The 13702-nt window shown below is 36.3% G+C and overlaps 1 protein-coding gene across 6 annotated transcripts in view; it reads left to right on the forward strand.

The window, feature by feature from the left end:
• Positions 1-13702, forward strand: part of igsf21a (immunoglobin superfamily, member 21a) — a 258609-nt gene that overhangs the window by 17807 nt on the left and 227100 nt on the right. The window contains exon 1 of one of the 6 annotated variants that reach the window (XM_067387241.1): positions 11125-11248. The exons of the other annotated variants lie outside the window; for them this stretch is intronic. The gene's annotated coding sequence lies outside the window, so the exon portion shown is untranslated. Of the gene's footprint in view, positions 1-11124; positions 11249-13702 lie in introns of those variants that run through there. 6 annotated transcript variants of the gene reach the window in all.

Raw genomic sequence — 13702 nt, forward strand, 5'->3', positions numbered from 1 at the left:
TGAGCGGGGAGTTCTTTGGCGTGAGTGAGCAGGAGTAAGTATTCTGATTAATTAGTTTGTATAGTATTTTAAAATGTAACACCAGTACGCCATATTAAGATAATCTCCCCGATTGCCTGCGAGCTTCTCTTCCTGTCTGTACGGTAATTTCTCTACTGTGCGACAGAGAGTCGAGTGGTTATGACGCAATCGTTAGCTTATTTTTACAAAAACTGTTTCTACGGGGCCATAATGTAACATAGTAGGTAATGGAGCCATTTATACATTGTCGTGTATCTTTGGAAATAAATAATGGACAAAAGGAGTCTTTAAACGCCTCAGATGTAAAGTTATTCACTGTCAAAGTGACTCCAAAATGAATGGGAGTCAATGGGGATGCTAACGCAAGTGAAGTTCTGCTACAAGATGGCGGCACCCGGCCGACTTCAACTTCCGGTCGACTTCCTTGGGCACTGGAACTTCCCTAAACACTTCCCCTCGGGGGAATCCCTGCCGCCATTTTGAAGTGCGTTCCACTTCGTGAAGTGGACGAGGGAAGTTTATATGGACAGACCCTCGCTCCCTTTGAACGAGGGAGCGAGTCTACTTCATATGTACACTTCAGGCAGCTCCATAACCCACAATGCAACACGATTGTGTCGTCACCGCATATCGCGTTTAATTTACCCCACCACAAACAACTCTATGATATATTAATTATTTTTTAAACATTTAAAACACACATATATACATATAGAATGCTGTATTAAACAATTTTGTAAGGGAAAAAAAAAAGAATAATAAAACAGCTCCATTGCGATTCCAAGTGATCAAGGGCTTAGGACGTTCCAGTTCAGCCCATACAAAGGTTCCGCCAGAAGTGGGCACTCGTGCAACGTAAGCAATGACGTACATCCGAGTCAACAAGACCGAGTGAAGTTAGCGAGGGAAGGGCATTTAAAAACCGAACTGGAACGCAGCCCAGGGCATTGAAACGTTCGCTCCCTGAAAAGTCCCACAATGCACCATGAAAACCAGACTGCGGTCAAGCCAGCCGCCACCCAGAAATGAGCGGTCAATCTAGCCGCCCATATATTTCGCGGTCCGCGCATACACTTGGTATTACGGTAAGACTGACTGTGAGCCGATCTGAACGTGATTTCACATTCATTCATTTAATCAGTCAGTCAGTCAGTCAGTCAGTCAGTCAATAAAAATAACTAAAAAAAAATATTTCACAGCTCAATTTCACCTGAAAATGATAGTAAACCTCAAAGCCTGACATTGTATGCTGCTGAATTCCAAAATTAAAGCCCTCCAACACTCATACGCTGTTTTGTCCATACATTGTGAAAATGAATACATTTCACAGAACTATTTTACCTCGTGTGGAGAGGACACCTTATCACAGTGTTAACGGCACCGTTTCAGCAGGATATTCTGATGTTGGATTCCAAAATAAGAGCCCCTCCAAAACTCATGTTTCTGCTGTTTTGCTCAAATATTCAGAAATTCATAAAAAATAAAATCCTAGTTTCCACAGACCAATTTCACCTCAGCTGGAGAGGACACATTCTCACAGTATCAACTGCACCGTTTCAGGACATTCTGATGTGGCATTCCAAAATAAGAGCCCCCCAAAACTCATGTTTCTGCAGTTTTGCTCATATTTTCAGAAATTCATAAAAAATAAAATCCTAGTTTCCACAGACTAATTTCACCTCAGGTGGAGAGGACACATTCTCACAGTATCAACTGCACCGTTTCAGGACATTCTGATGTGGCATTCCAAAATAAGAGCCCCCCAAAACTCATGTTTCTGCAGTTTTGCTCATATTTTCAGAAATTCATAAAAAATAAAATCCTAGTTTCCACAGACTAATTTCACCTCAGGTGGAGAGGACACATTCTCACAGTGTCAACTGCACCGTTTCAAGACATTCTGATGTTGCATTCCAAAATAAGAGCCCCTCAAATCTCATGTTTCTGCTGTTTTGCTCATATTTTCAGAAATTCATAAAAAATTAAATCCTGGTTTCCACAGAATAATTTCACCTCAGGTGGAGAGGACACATTCTCACAGTGCCAACTGCACCGTTTCAGGACATTCTGATGTTGTATTCCAAAATAAGAGCCCCCCAAAACTCATGTTTCGGCTGTTTTGTCTATACATTCAGAAAATCATAAAAATAAAAGTTCTAGTTTCCACAAATCAATTGCACCTCAGCTGGAGAGTACACCTCACAGTTTCAGCTACACTGTTTCAGGACATTCTGATGTTGTATTCCAAAATAGGAGCCCCCCAAAATCTCATATATACACTTTGTCTATACATTCAGAAAATCATTTAAAAGAAAAGTCCTAGTTTCCACAGAACAATTTAATGTCAGATGGGGTGTACACCTTATCACAATGTCAAATACACCGTTACAGTACATTCTGACGTTGTATTCCAAACTGTGTATGAAGTTTGGGGGGCTCTAATTTTGGAATACAACATCAGAATGTCCTGAAACGATGTAGGTGACACTATGAGAAGGTGTATTCTCCATCTTAGGTGAATTTGTTTTGTGGGAACTAGGACTTTTCTTTTTATGATTTTCTGAATGTATAGACAAAATAGCACATAGATATGAAGTTTGGGGGGCTTTTATTTTAGAATACAACATCAGAATGTCCTAAAACGGTGTAGTTGACACTATGAGCAGGTGTACTGTGCATCTGAGGTGAATTTGGTTTGCGGAAACTAGAACTTTTATTTTTATGATTTTCTAAATGTATAGTCAAAACAGCTGACATGAGTTTTGGGGGGGCTCTTATTTTGGAATACAACATCAGAATGTCCTGAAACAGTGTAGTTGACACTATGAGAAGGTGTACTGTCTATCTGAGGTGAAATTAGTCTGTGGAAACTAAGACTTTTATTTTTATGATTTTCTGAATGTATAGACAAAACAGCGCATGGATATGAAGTTTGGGGGGCTCTTGTTTTAGAATACAACATCAGAATGTCTTGAAACTGTGTAGTTGACACCGTGACAAGGTGTACTGTCCATCTGAGGTGAAATTGGTTTGTGGAAACTAGGATTTTTATTTTTATGATTTTCTGAATGTATAGACAAAACATGGCATAGATATGAAGTTTGGGGGTGCTCTTATTTTGGAATACAACATCAGAATGTCCTGAAACTGTGCAGTTGACACCGTGACAAGGTGTACTGTCCATCTGAGGTGAATTTGGTTTGTGGAAACTAGGACTTTTATTTTTATGATTTTCTGAATGTATAGACAAAACAGCGCATAGATATGAAGTTTGGGGGGCTTTTATTTTGGGACACAACATCAGAATGTCCTGAAACGATGTAGGTGACACTATGAGAAGGTGTATTCTCCATCTTAGGTGAATTTGTTTTGTGGAAACTAGGACTTTTATTTTTATGATTTTCTGAACGTATAGTCAAAACAGCGCATAGATATGAAGTTTGGGGGGCTCTTATTTTGGAATGCAACATCAGAATGTCTTGAAACGGTGCAGTTTACACTATGAGAATGTGTCCTCTCCAGCTGAGGTGAAATTAGTCTGTAGAAACTAGGATTTTATTTTTTATGAATTTCTGAAAATATGAGCAAAACAGCAGAAACATGAGATTTGGGGGGCTTTTATTTTGGAATGCAACATCAGAATGTCTTGAAACGGTGCAGTTGACACTGTGAGAAGGTGTCCTCTCCAGCTGAGGTGAAATTAGTCTGTGGAAACTAGGATTTAATTTTTTATGAATTTCTGAAAATTTGAGCAAAACAGCAGAAACATGAGATTTTGGGGGGCTCTTATTTTGGAATGCAACATCAGAATGTCTTGAAACGGTGCAGTTGACACTGTGAGAATGTGTCCTCTCCAGCTGAGGTGAAATTGGTCTGTGGAAACTAGGATTTTATTTTTTATGAATTTCTGAAAATATGAGCAAAACTGCAGAAACATGAGATTTGGGGGGCTCTTATTTTGGAATGCCACATCAGAATGTCCTGAAACGGTGCAGTTGACACTGTGAGAATGTGTCCTCTCCAGCTGAGGTGAAATTAGTCTGTGAAAATAAAACTAGGATTTTATTTTTTATGAATTTCTGAAAATATGAGCAAAACAGCAGAAACATGAGTTTTGGGGGGCTCTTATTTTGGAATGCAACATCAGAATGTCTTGAAACGGTGCAGTTGACACTGTGAGAAGGTGTCCTCTCCAGCTGAGGTGAAATTGGTCTGTGGAAACTAGGATTTTATTTTTTATGAATTTCTGAAAATATGAGCAAAACAGCACAAACATGAGTTTTGGGGGGGCTCTTATTTTGGAATCCAACATCAGAATATCCTGCTGAAACGGTGCCGTTAACACTGTGATAAGGTGTCCTCTCCACACGAGGTAAAATAGTTCTGTGAAATGTATTCAGTTTCACAATGTATGGACAAAACAGCGTATGAGTGTTGGAGGGCTTTAATTTTGGAATTCAGCAGCACACAATGTCAGGCTTTGAGGTTTACTATCATTTTCAGGTGAAATTGAGCTGTGAAATATTTTTTTTTTTAGTTATTTTTATTGACTGACTGACTGACTAAATAAATGAATGAATGTGAAATCACGTTCAGATCGGTTCACAGACAGTCTTACCGTAATACCAAGTGTATGCGCGGACCGCGAAATATAGGGGCGGCTAGATTGACCGCTCATTTCTGGGTGGCGGCTGGCTTGACCGCAGTAAAACCAGGGAGCATCGATGCTCACTGTGCTCCCTTAACGGAAGTTCTGAAGCGCGAAACTTGGATCACGTGAGCCAACTCACTACACATAAAAAATGTTTTTAAAAATACAAACCGTTATTTTATTATATTTCAGCATAAACATACATCGCTAGACAGGTAATGAACATAATCTAGCTAACATTTATAATTTATTCACGGCTGAAATGTTGCACGTATATGTAACAAGCAAATAATTAATCATAATGTGCTTTAAATAACATTAATTAAGTTTATTTTAGCTCTGTTGTTGTTCATAAATACCAATAGTGATGTTGTACAATGAGGACATTGTCACGTCGCCGGAAATAGAGTCATAAGTGTCCCAATGTGTAGTGAACCAGCATCTTTTACTGTCCTTACCAGTGCCCGAATTCGTGTACACGATATACTGATTCACGAGCTCGGGAGCTAGGGAACTGATTGAGACACACCCTATGTCATTTAAAAAGTTCTTGTGGATGGTTACATGATGACTAGACTAGTATGTGGTGCTTTACAAGAACTTAAAGGGTTAGTTCACACAAAAATGAAAATTCTGTCATTTATTACTTACCCTCCGTTCCACTCCCGTAAGACCTTCGTTAATCTTCAGAAAACAAATTTAGATATTTTAGTTGAAATCCGATGGCTCCGTGAGTCCTCCATAGGGAGCAATGGACACTTACTCTCTCAAGATCCATAAACGTACTAAAAACATATTTAAATCGGTTCATGTGAGTACAGTGGTTCAATATTAATATTATAAAGTGACGAGAATATTTTTGGAGCGCCAAAAAAAAAACAAAACGAAATAACGACTTTTTTAGTGATGGCCGATTTCAAAACAATGCATCAGGAAGCATCGGAGCACAGATGAATCAGTTGCTTTTCGGAGCTCCAAATTCAAAGTGATTTCAGCCGTTGGCAGTTTGACACGCAATTCGAATCATGATTCGAAACACTGATTCATTTATGCTCCGATGCTTCATGAAGCAGTGTTTTGAAATCGGCCATCACTAAATAAGTTGTTATTTTGTTTTTTTGGCGCCCCAAAAATATTCTTGTCACTTTATAATATTAATATTGAACCACTGTACTCACATGAACCGATTTAAATATGTTTTTAGTACCTTTATGGATCATGAGAGAGGAAGTGTCCATTGCACCCTATGGAGGCCTCACAGAGCTATCGGATTTAAACTAAAATATCTTAATTTGTTTTCTGAAGATTAACGAAGGTCTTACGGGTGTGGAACGGCATGAGGGTAAGTAATAAATGACAGAATTTTCATTTTTGGGTGAACTAACCCTTTAAGGTTGTTCAGCAAAGCGTTATGTGTTTGAATGCAGTTGTTCTAATCTTGTGATATGAACTTAAATTAATTGTGTGGAAAAGTTTTCAGCAATTTCATCAAAGTTGCTAAATATGATGAATATTTTAGGCATATAACAATCTGAGAGGTTTGCAATGAAGGTGTTAACCTGTTACGTGCTTAAAATAATACAACGTCTGGTCCTTTTCCATCACAACTTCATTTTGTCTTTTAAGGTAACAATTTCCTAAGTAAAAATGTGATTTTACTTGTTTTGTTATTGTCGACATAGGCAAAAAAAGAAAAAGTAACATTTCCAAGATTTAGTTCACAGGTAGCAGATAAACCTAAAATTAAACAATTTGTTTATTGTCTTTGGAGAGTTGTTGTGGTGCTAAGTAAAGAAAAGGAAAAATGGTGAGAGGCTATTTTATTAACACAAGGAAATGGCTTTATTTCTAAGTTGACTTCCTGCTTGGCTGGTTCGGATTCTTGAGAGGAAAAACTCAGAGGACTTAAGACTCCCTCAGTACACATAATAGAGTGGGTCTCAGCCCATTATCCCAAATGTCCTGTTCTTTATGTCCTCTTGAGAGTGATGCAGATGAGAGGAAATCCAGAGGGTGTGCATAATAGCAACTGAACTTACCTTGGCCTTTACGATTTTGGCGGCTTGTTATCACATGCTGCATAGTCATATCTCTGGAGTGGATAATTTTTAAAGGCAAGACAAATGCCATGGGTAAAAAAAGAGTTGGGATTGGTCCACGAAGAAGGCTTTTTTTAGACCCTGAGCACTCTAAGGTTTGTGGAAGGCATGCAGTGGCGGGGTTTTCACAGGGTACTGAGAGAAACCGCTTTGTTTGCTCTTTTTGATTCTCCATTATATAAAACTAAGAGATGAGTAATTTATAGTGTTTATGATCAGATTAACACCTTGGTTGATGAGTAGCAGAATAATTCTGCAAACATTTAGGCATGTTATTCTTTTGTTTCTTGAATAATTACACCAAAGTCAGTGTCTGAAAATGCAAATGAACATATTATAGATTTTTCATTCACTTTCTGTGGTATAAAAATGAAATTCCTGGAGAATGAATTTGGATAACGGCTGAATTTGGATTAGCATACTAGCATACTAATCCTTCTGCCATCTCATGAATACTAGTAAGAGTAGTATGCTATTCTGAATTCAGTCACAGAATCCAGTGGCTGGCTAAATATTGAGGAAATAGTAACCTGCTTTAAAGAGGCTTTATTGTATTAAGAGTATGATTTAGGTCAGGTCATTTTAGGAATTATTTCATATCTAGGAACAAATTACATTCAATGGAGTTACATTATATGTAGCATATAATGCCATTATTTCTATTTATCATTTCTGAGATTAGAAATTCTACAAAGTGTGCCTATTATTTTCTTTGTTTGAGTATGAGTAATAAGAAGAATCATGTGTAGCTTCTTCTCAGATGCCCTGAGGACCGCTGTCCCTCGCAGTGACAGACAAGTATTGATGAGACTTTAGTCCCTAGCTTTACTTTTTTGGAAGGATCAGCAGGAGACGACCAGTTTTCGCTTAGACAGGCATCATAAGCAATTTCTCTGCAGCATTTCCTCGTGTTATGCCGTAAATATGGATTGTGTGACTTGTTTATCATCATTAAATGTGGTACTAGACGTATAAAATGCATTCTGTCGCTATCAATGTGTTTTACTGTTGGTCAGACTGTCAGCAGCCTTGCTTACGCAATCATAAGATGTTCGGAGTGGAATATCTCATGATTCTTTCCATCATGATTTGGGATTTTTGGCACTGTTGGCACCTCTGAAGCATCCAGCATATGAGATTTGAGTCAAGTGGGTTTTTATAGCAACTTAACAAAGAAAATGATTTGTATCCTTGATAACTGAGGTCCTTATTTTCCTCTTAGCGATGCACAATATATGCAGGTATCGGTTATCTGCCAATATTAGAAATACAATATCGGCTTAATATATTTAATATAATTTAATTTTGCATTCTCAGTTGCTGTGTTTTTACATTTAGGTTTACCATACCACAATTATCAGTTAAAGGTGCCCTAGAATTAAAAGTTGAATTTATATTGGCATAGTTAAATAACAAGAGTTCAGTACATGGAAATGACATACAGTGAGTCTCAAACTCCATTGTTTCCTCCTTCTTATATAAATCTAATTTGTTTAAAAGACTTCCAAAGAACAGGCGAATCTCAACATAACACCGACTGTTACGTAACAGTCGGGACCATTAATATGTACGCCCCAATATTTGCATATGCCAGCTCATGTTCAAGCCATTAGACAAGGGCAGGACGTCTGCACAGCTGAATCAACAGACTAGGTAAGCAAGCAAGAACACTAGGGAAAAATGGCAGATGGAGCAATAATAACTGACATGATCCATGATATCATGATATTTTTAGTGATATTTGTAAACTGTCTTTCTAAATGTTTCGTTAGCATGTTGCTAATGTACTGTTAAATGTGGTTAAAGTTACCATAGTTTCTGACTGTATTCACGGAGACAAGAGAGCCGTCGTTATTTTCATTATTAAACTCTTGCAGTCTGTATAATTCATAAACACAACTTCATTCTTTATAAATCTCTCCAACAGTGTAGCATTAGCCATTAGCCACGGAAAGTAGCCTCAAACTCATTCAGAATCAAATGTAAAACATCCAAATAAATACAATACTCACATAATCCAACGCATGCATGCAGTATGCATGAACACTTTGTAAAGATCCATTTTGAGGGTTATATTAGCTGTGTAAACTTTGTTTATGCACTGTTTAAGGCAAGCGCGAGCTCCGTGGGCGGGGAGCGTGAGCATTTAAAGGGGCCGCAACATGAATCGGCACATTTCTAATTATGCAGTTAAAAAAAAAAAAAAAAAATCTATGGGGTATTTTGAGCTGAAACTTAACACAGACACATTCAGGAGACACCTTAGACTTATATTACATCTTGTAAAAAAACGTTCGATGGCACCTTTAAAATCCATCTTTGTAAACACAAAAACAAATAACACCATTGAATGTAATTTTTTATTAATACAAAAAAAGTAATCTTGAAATTAATCTATTTATTTCCATAACATAATTATAAATTCACTTACAGCATTTAAAGCAAGTTGTTTTTATTGATTAAGTTCTTTCAAAATAATTATTATGGAATCAAAATGTTTTAAAGGATGGAATTTTATTATTGCATATTTATGTGTTATTGGACATGAATGAGTTTTAATATTGTTGCATCCCTTTGCTTCCTCTCTTCAGCCTCCTAAAATAATTCAAATGAAGATTGATTATTTTGTAAATCCCCTTTCAGTGAATATGTGATGAACACATAGAAAATGTATTAAATAATAGAAAGCAGGCATTAGGAGCAGAGAGGCCCCCCACTCTTCTTCCTACAACACTTTTTTCTGTAAATAAATGTGGGAATAATAGAGTTACACTGTTACAAAGATGCAGATAAACAAAATAATTCATTCTCTCTCTGGCTCAGGGATTTTTGATCTTTGTTACACATGTCGCTGTTTTGCTTCCTGGCAAAGCAGCTTTTAGATTATTAAGGGAGGAGGAAGTGAAAGAGATGAAAACATTCTAATCCACATATTGACGTCAGGCTGGATGGACCAAAGCGGAGGAAATGGCAGAAAACATTTTGGGCCGCACAGACAGCAGATTATTTCCCATCATGCTCTCCTACTGAGAGTGTCCCTAAGAGGAACACAACAGCTTTATGTATTCTCTGGGGTTGCATTCCAGCATCATACCATAAGAAGCTACTGGATAAATAGGCTAAATGTGATTAAAAGTGAAACAAATATACTTCCTGCTAGCTTTCCAAGTGCATATTTGTATATTAAGACATTACAAGATGAAAAAATTATGACAGTGATGAAAAATTACTCACTATATGAGGACACTCCAGATAAACTTATTCTCCAGAGCAACTCCGAGAGCTCACTCATAAACATTTTACTATTTCATTCAAGAAAAAAAAAAAAATCACAATATCATATACACACACAAACTCAAAAGGTCTTCAGGACAACCCCTCAAAATAAAAGTTAAATTTGACTTGAAGAAAATATATTACCATTGCAGAGTAGTGTACTTCAAGTAGTAGTAATAGTAGTACTAGTGATAATAATACAGTTTATTATAACACACAGAAAATCAAAGGTCTTCATTACAACCTGTCAAAATAAAAGTTCGGTCTAACTTGAAAAAAATATGAAATATATTACTATTGCACAATGGAATGTGCTTCTTAAAATGATAATAATAATACAATTTATTAAAATTTATTTCTAAGGATAATTAAAACTTTAATTTTATTACATTTTAAAAGATTTTATAAATTGATTTTATACATTTTCTTTTTTTTTCATAAATTGCATTTGATTACCTTCAAGTAAATTTGTATTTGACATACTTGTACTCCTGACAGTAAAATAAGCCACTGTAAACTTTTATAAAGGTTCAGTCACAAAAATACTGTGATATAATGTGAAACCACCAAAATCCACAAAAAAAAAAAAAAAAAAAAAACATTATACAGATTTTTGGTCACTACAATATAAATGATTTTCAAATGGTGATTTGTGTCAAATGGCCATATTTTTTTATGCTTTTGTAGCATTTTATTTTCTTCCTGAATTAATTGTGCGATGTTAATGAAGGTTTATTTAGAATTTAGTTAGGTACAGTACCCTAAGATCTCAATAATTAAGTGACTGGCTATTATGATTAGCTTACCTCTTTGCATGTGAAATGAAGCTACTGGCTAAAGCCGTGGTCACACTAGACTTTGAGCACACAAATTTCTTCAGACACTGCAACGAACATGGTGTTTTATAAACATGAATTCAACATATAACAAATAGTAATTACATTCAAAATGTAAAAAAAATAAGCAGTCTACTCGACTTTACTGCAAAAATATAATTATTTTAATTCAGTCAAGGGGTCATGTCATGACGTATCGATCTTCTACTGGTTGAATTTGTAGGTCAGAGTTCACCAAACTTGAACTTTGGAATACAGCTTGCATTTCTGGTCTGACGCATTCGCATGCGTATAAATCATGTTTGTGTAGATTGAAGAAAGGAAAATCCTGCTTTATTGGTTTATCATCTTGAAGGAGCTCATTGGTGAGTTCTGAGATGGATGCTGCTTGAGGTCTTTAGAGGTCTTCGGGGTAGAGGTCTGGGTTGATGTTTACCATAGAAAAGCTTGCCTCACACTTTCTAATAAATATGCATGGTCACGTATCCCTCTGATAGTTGTAAATAATGTATGGAATAGTACGCGTTTGCACAGCTTTGATAAAATCCAGTACGACTTCAGCGCTGCCAGCTGTAATCCTTTCTTTGAGAAAGAAAATAACAACAAATGCAAGGCAATGCAATGAGCAATAAACACAACACTTGAGTAATTTTCCAGTGCTTTTCTAATGCAGAGCAGGCACTCTGGATTTGGGTTAGGAACAGCGTGAGTCAGATGCTTGAGGCTTATCGGTTCAGTGTGGGACATGGCATCATTTTGGATGAAGGAGGCAGATCATAGGTCACTGACCTAGATACATGACATACGGTATAAAGAGTTTGATTAACCAAATGTCCTAAAATGAACAAGTAAATTAACCAAAAGTCAGCTCAGCTGGAAGAACCAGATGATTAAACTCCATGTAAAGACACAGCAAGTTTTAATCACATATTACTTTTGCACAGAAAATATATATACATATTACGTGTTGCATCAGTACGTTAGTCAATTAATCAATGTATCGATCCATATTGATGTGTTGTTACACCTCTAATTGATTTACTCCATAAACCTAATAAACCCATATAGAAATAATCTGACTCCAGCCAGCTGACATTTATTAGTTTGTAGTTTAAATGGAGCTGCTGTTTATTGTTGTTGTGTTTGTTGTATTTATTTATTTATTTAAATTAAAGTTATCGAACATCTGGTTGAGAGCTGTGGTAGACATCTGTCATCTGATCCAAAAGCAGATTCTGTCTCCCCCTGCCTCTCTCTCTCTCTTTCGTATCCCAGACACATTTTGTTAAGAAATGAAGTGAGCTGTGCTGTTACAAGTTAAAACACCATTGGATGTTTCTCAGACATGGACATTTTTGGAATAAAAAAAATCCTCCTTTGTCTTGCTGAAGCTAGAATGTTATGTATCAAATGGACACAATTATATAATTGCACAAAAATAGTTTGATGGGACATGATGCACATTAAATATTCTGCTCACAATTTCTTTTTTTTTTTTTTTTACCATAATTGTAATTTGTTTTCTTCACCCTTCTCATCTCATATTTATTTTTTTTAAATTTTTTTTTTTATTTGTACTAACATTGGTAGTCATTGTGGAAATGACCGCGTAGCTATGTGAATTTGTAATTTGTGTAAAAATGTACTCTTCTGTTCAAAAGTTTTAGGGTCGGTATGTTTTGTTTTTGGAAGTCTAATAATTCATACTTTTTAAGTGAGATTTAGTTGAAGTTATTAAGTCTTGTCTGGAACAAGGCTAATACAATCAAATCTTTACAGAACAAACATGAGTAGCAAATGAAGCCATGCTTATTATTGTCTTAATAAAAAGAAAAAAAATCCAATAAAATTGCCTGTAGTCGAAGAAGCACCCTACATAGATGTAATGGATTGCAGTTTGATGTGATTAAGATCATCATAAGCAATTGTGTGAGTCACTGTACTAGCTTGTATTTTAAGTTTTGTGAGTGAAAAGATGGTAGTTATTTGAGAGAAATGGTAATAAGTCAACATTGTTGGATTATGAAGCCCCACTGAGATCTTCATTTGAATTCTGTGCTGTGTATATATATATAAAAAAAACAAAGCTTACCTCTAAGCTACAAAAGAAACTGTCTAAAAACATTTAAAACCTTTGAAACAAAGAAACAATCTAGATTTTGCAGCCTCTATGCATTAGTTTTCAGGAGCAACTCTAATAAATCTTTGAACTGTTCTCTATTAATGATCTCTATTCACAGCTGGACGCTTCAGTTCACCTCGCTTTTTAAAAAGTAAGTTACGTGCAGGAAGTATACAATTGCTGACAGACTCGACTTCAACTTTTCATTTCTTTACAACACCTTTCATGCTGGTACAAAGAGGATTTTGATTGAGAGACACTTTGCATCTTTTTTTCCCCTTCTTTCTTTCAAGATGTCAGTTTGAAATCATACAGGAGTATCTAAGGCACAAGGCAGAATGGCTTCTCGTCCTTGCTGTGCCGCATGGCACCACTTTTTTTCTAGCAAGGTGAATATGACATATTTAACACTTTCAAGTGTGCCCGATAAGAGGAAAGAGCATTTCTCTGAGAAGATTGCGTCACAACAATTCTTAATCTTGCCCTCACACCTTATGCTGGTTTGAAAGAATTGAACAGACTCTGTTGGGGAGAGAAAATAGAGTAGCAAGACATCAGAACGAAATGAGACTCTTCTAACCCACTCACAGTGCCAGTTCATTTCCCCACAAGGTCAAATAGGCAGGATATTTTCTTTGGGCTTGGATTTGTAACATTTCTTTCTCTGTAAGAATGTTCAGATCGTCCATTAATTCTT

The sequence above is a fragment of the Chanodichthys erythropterus genome, chromosome 6 (assembly GCF_024489055.1).
Source record: "Chanodichthys erythropterus isolate Z2021 chromosome 6, ASM2448905v1, whole genome shotgun sequence".
Classification (NCBI taxonomy): domain Eukaryota; kingdom Metazoa; phylum Chordata; class Actinopteri; order Cypriniformes; family Xenocyprididae; genus Chanodichthys; species Chanodichthys erythropterus.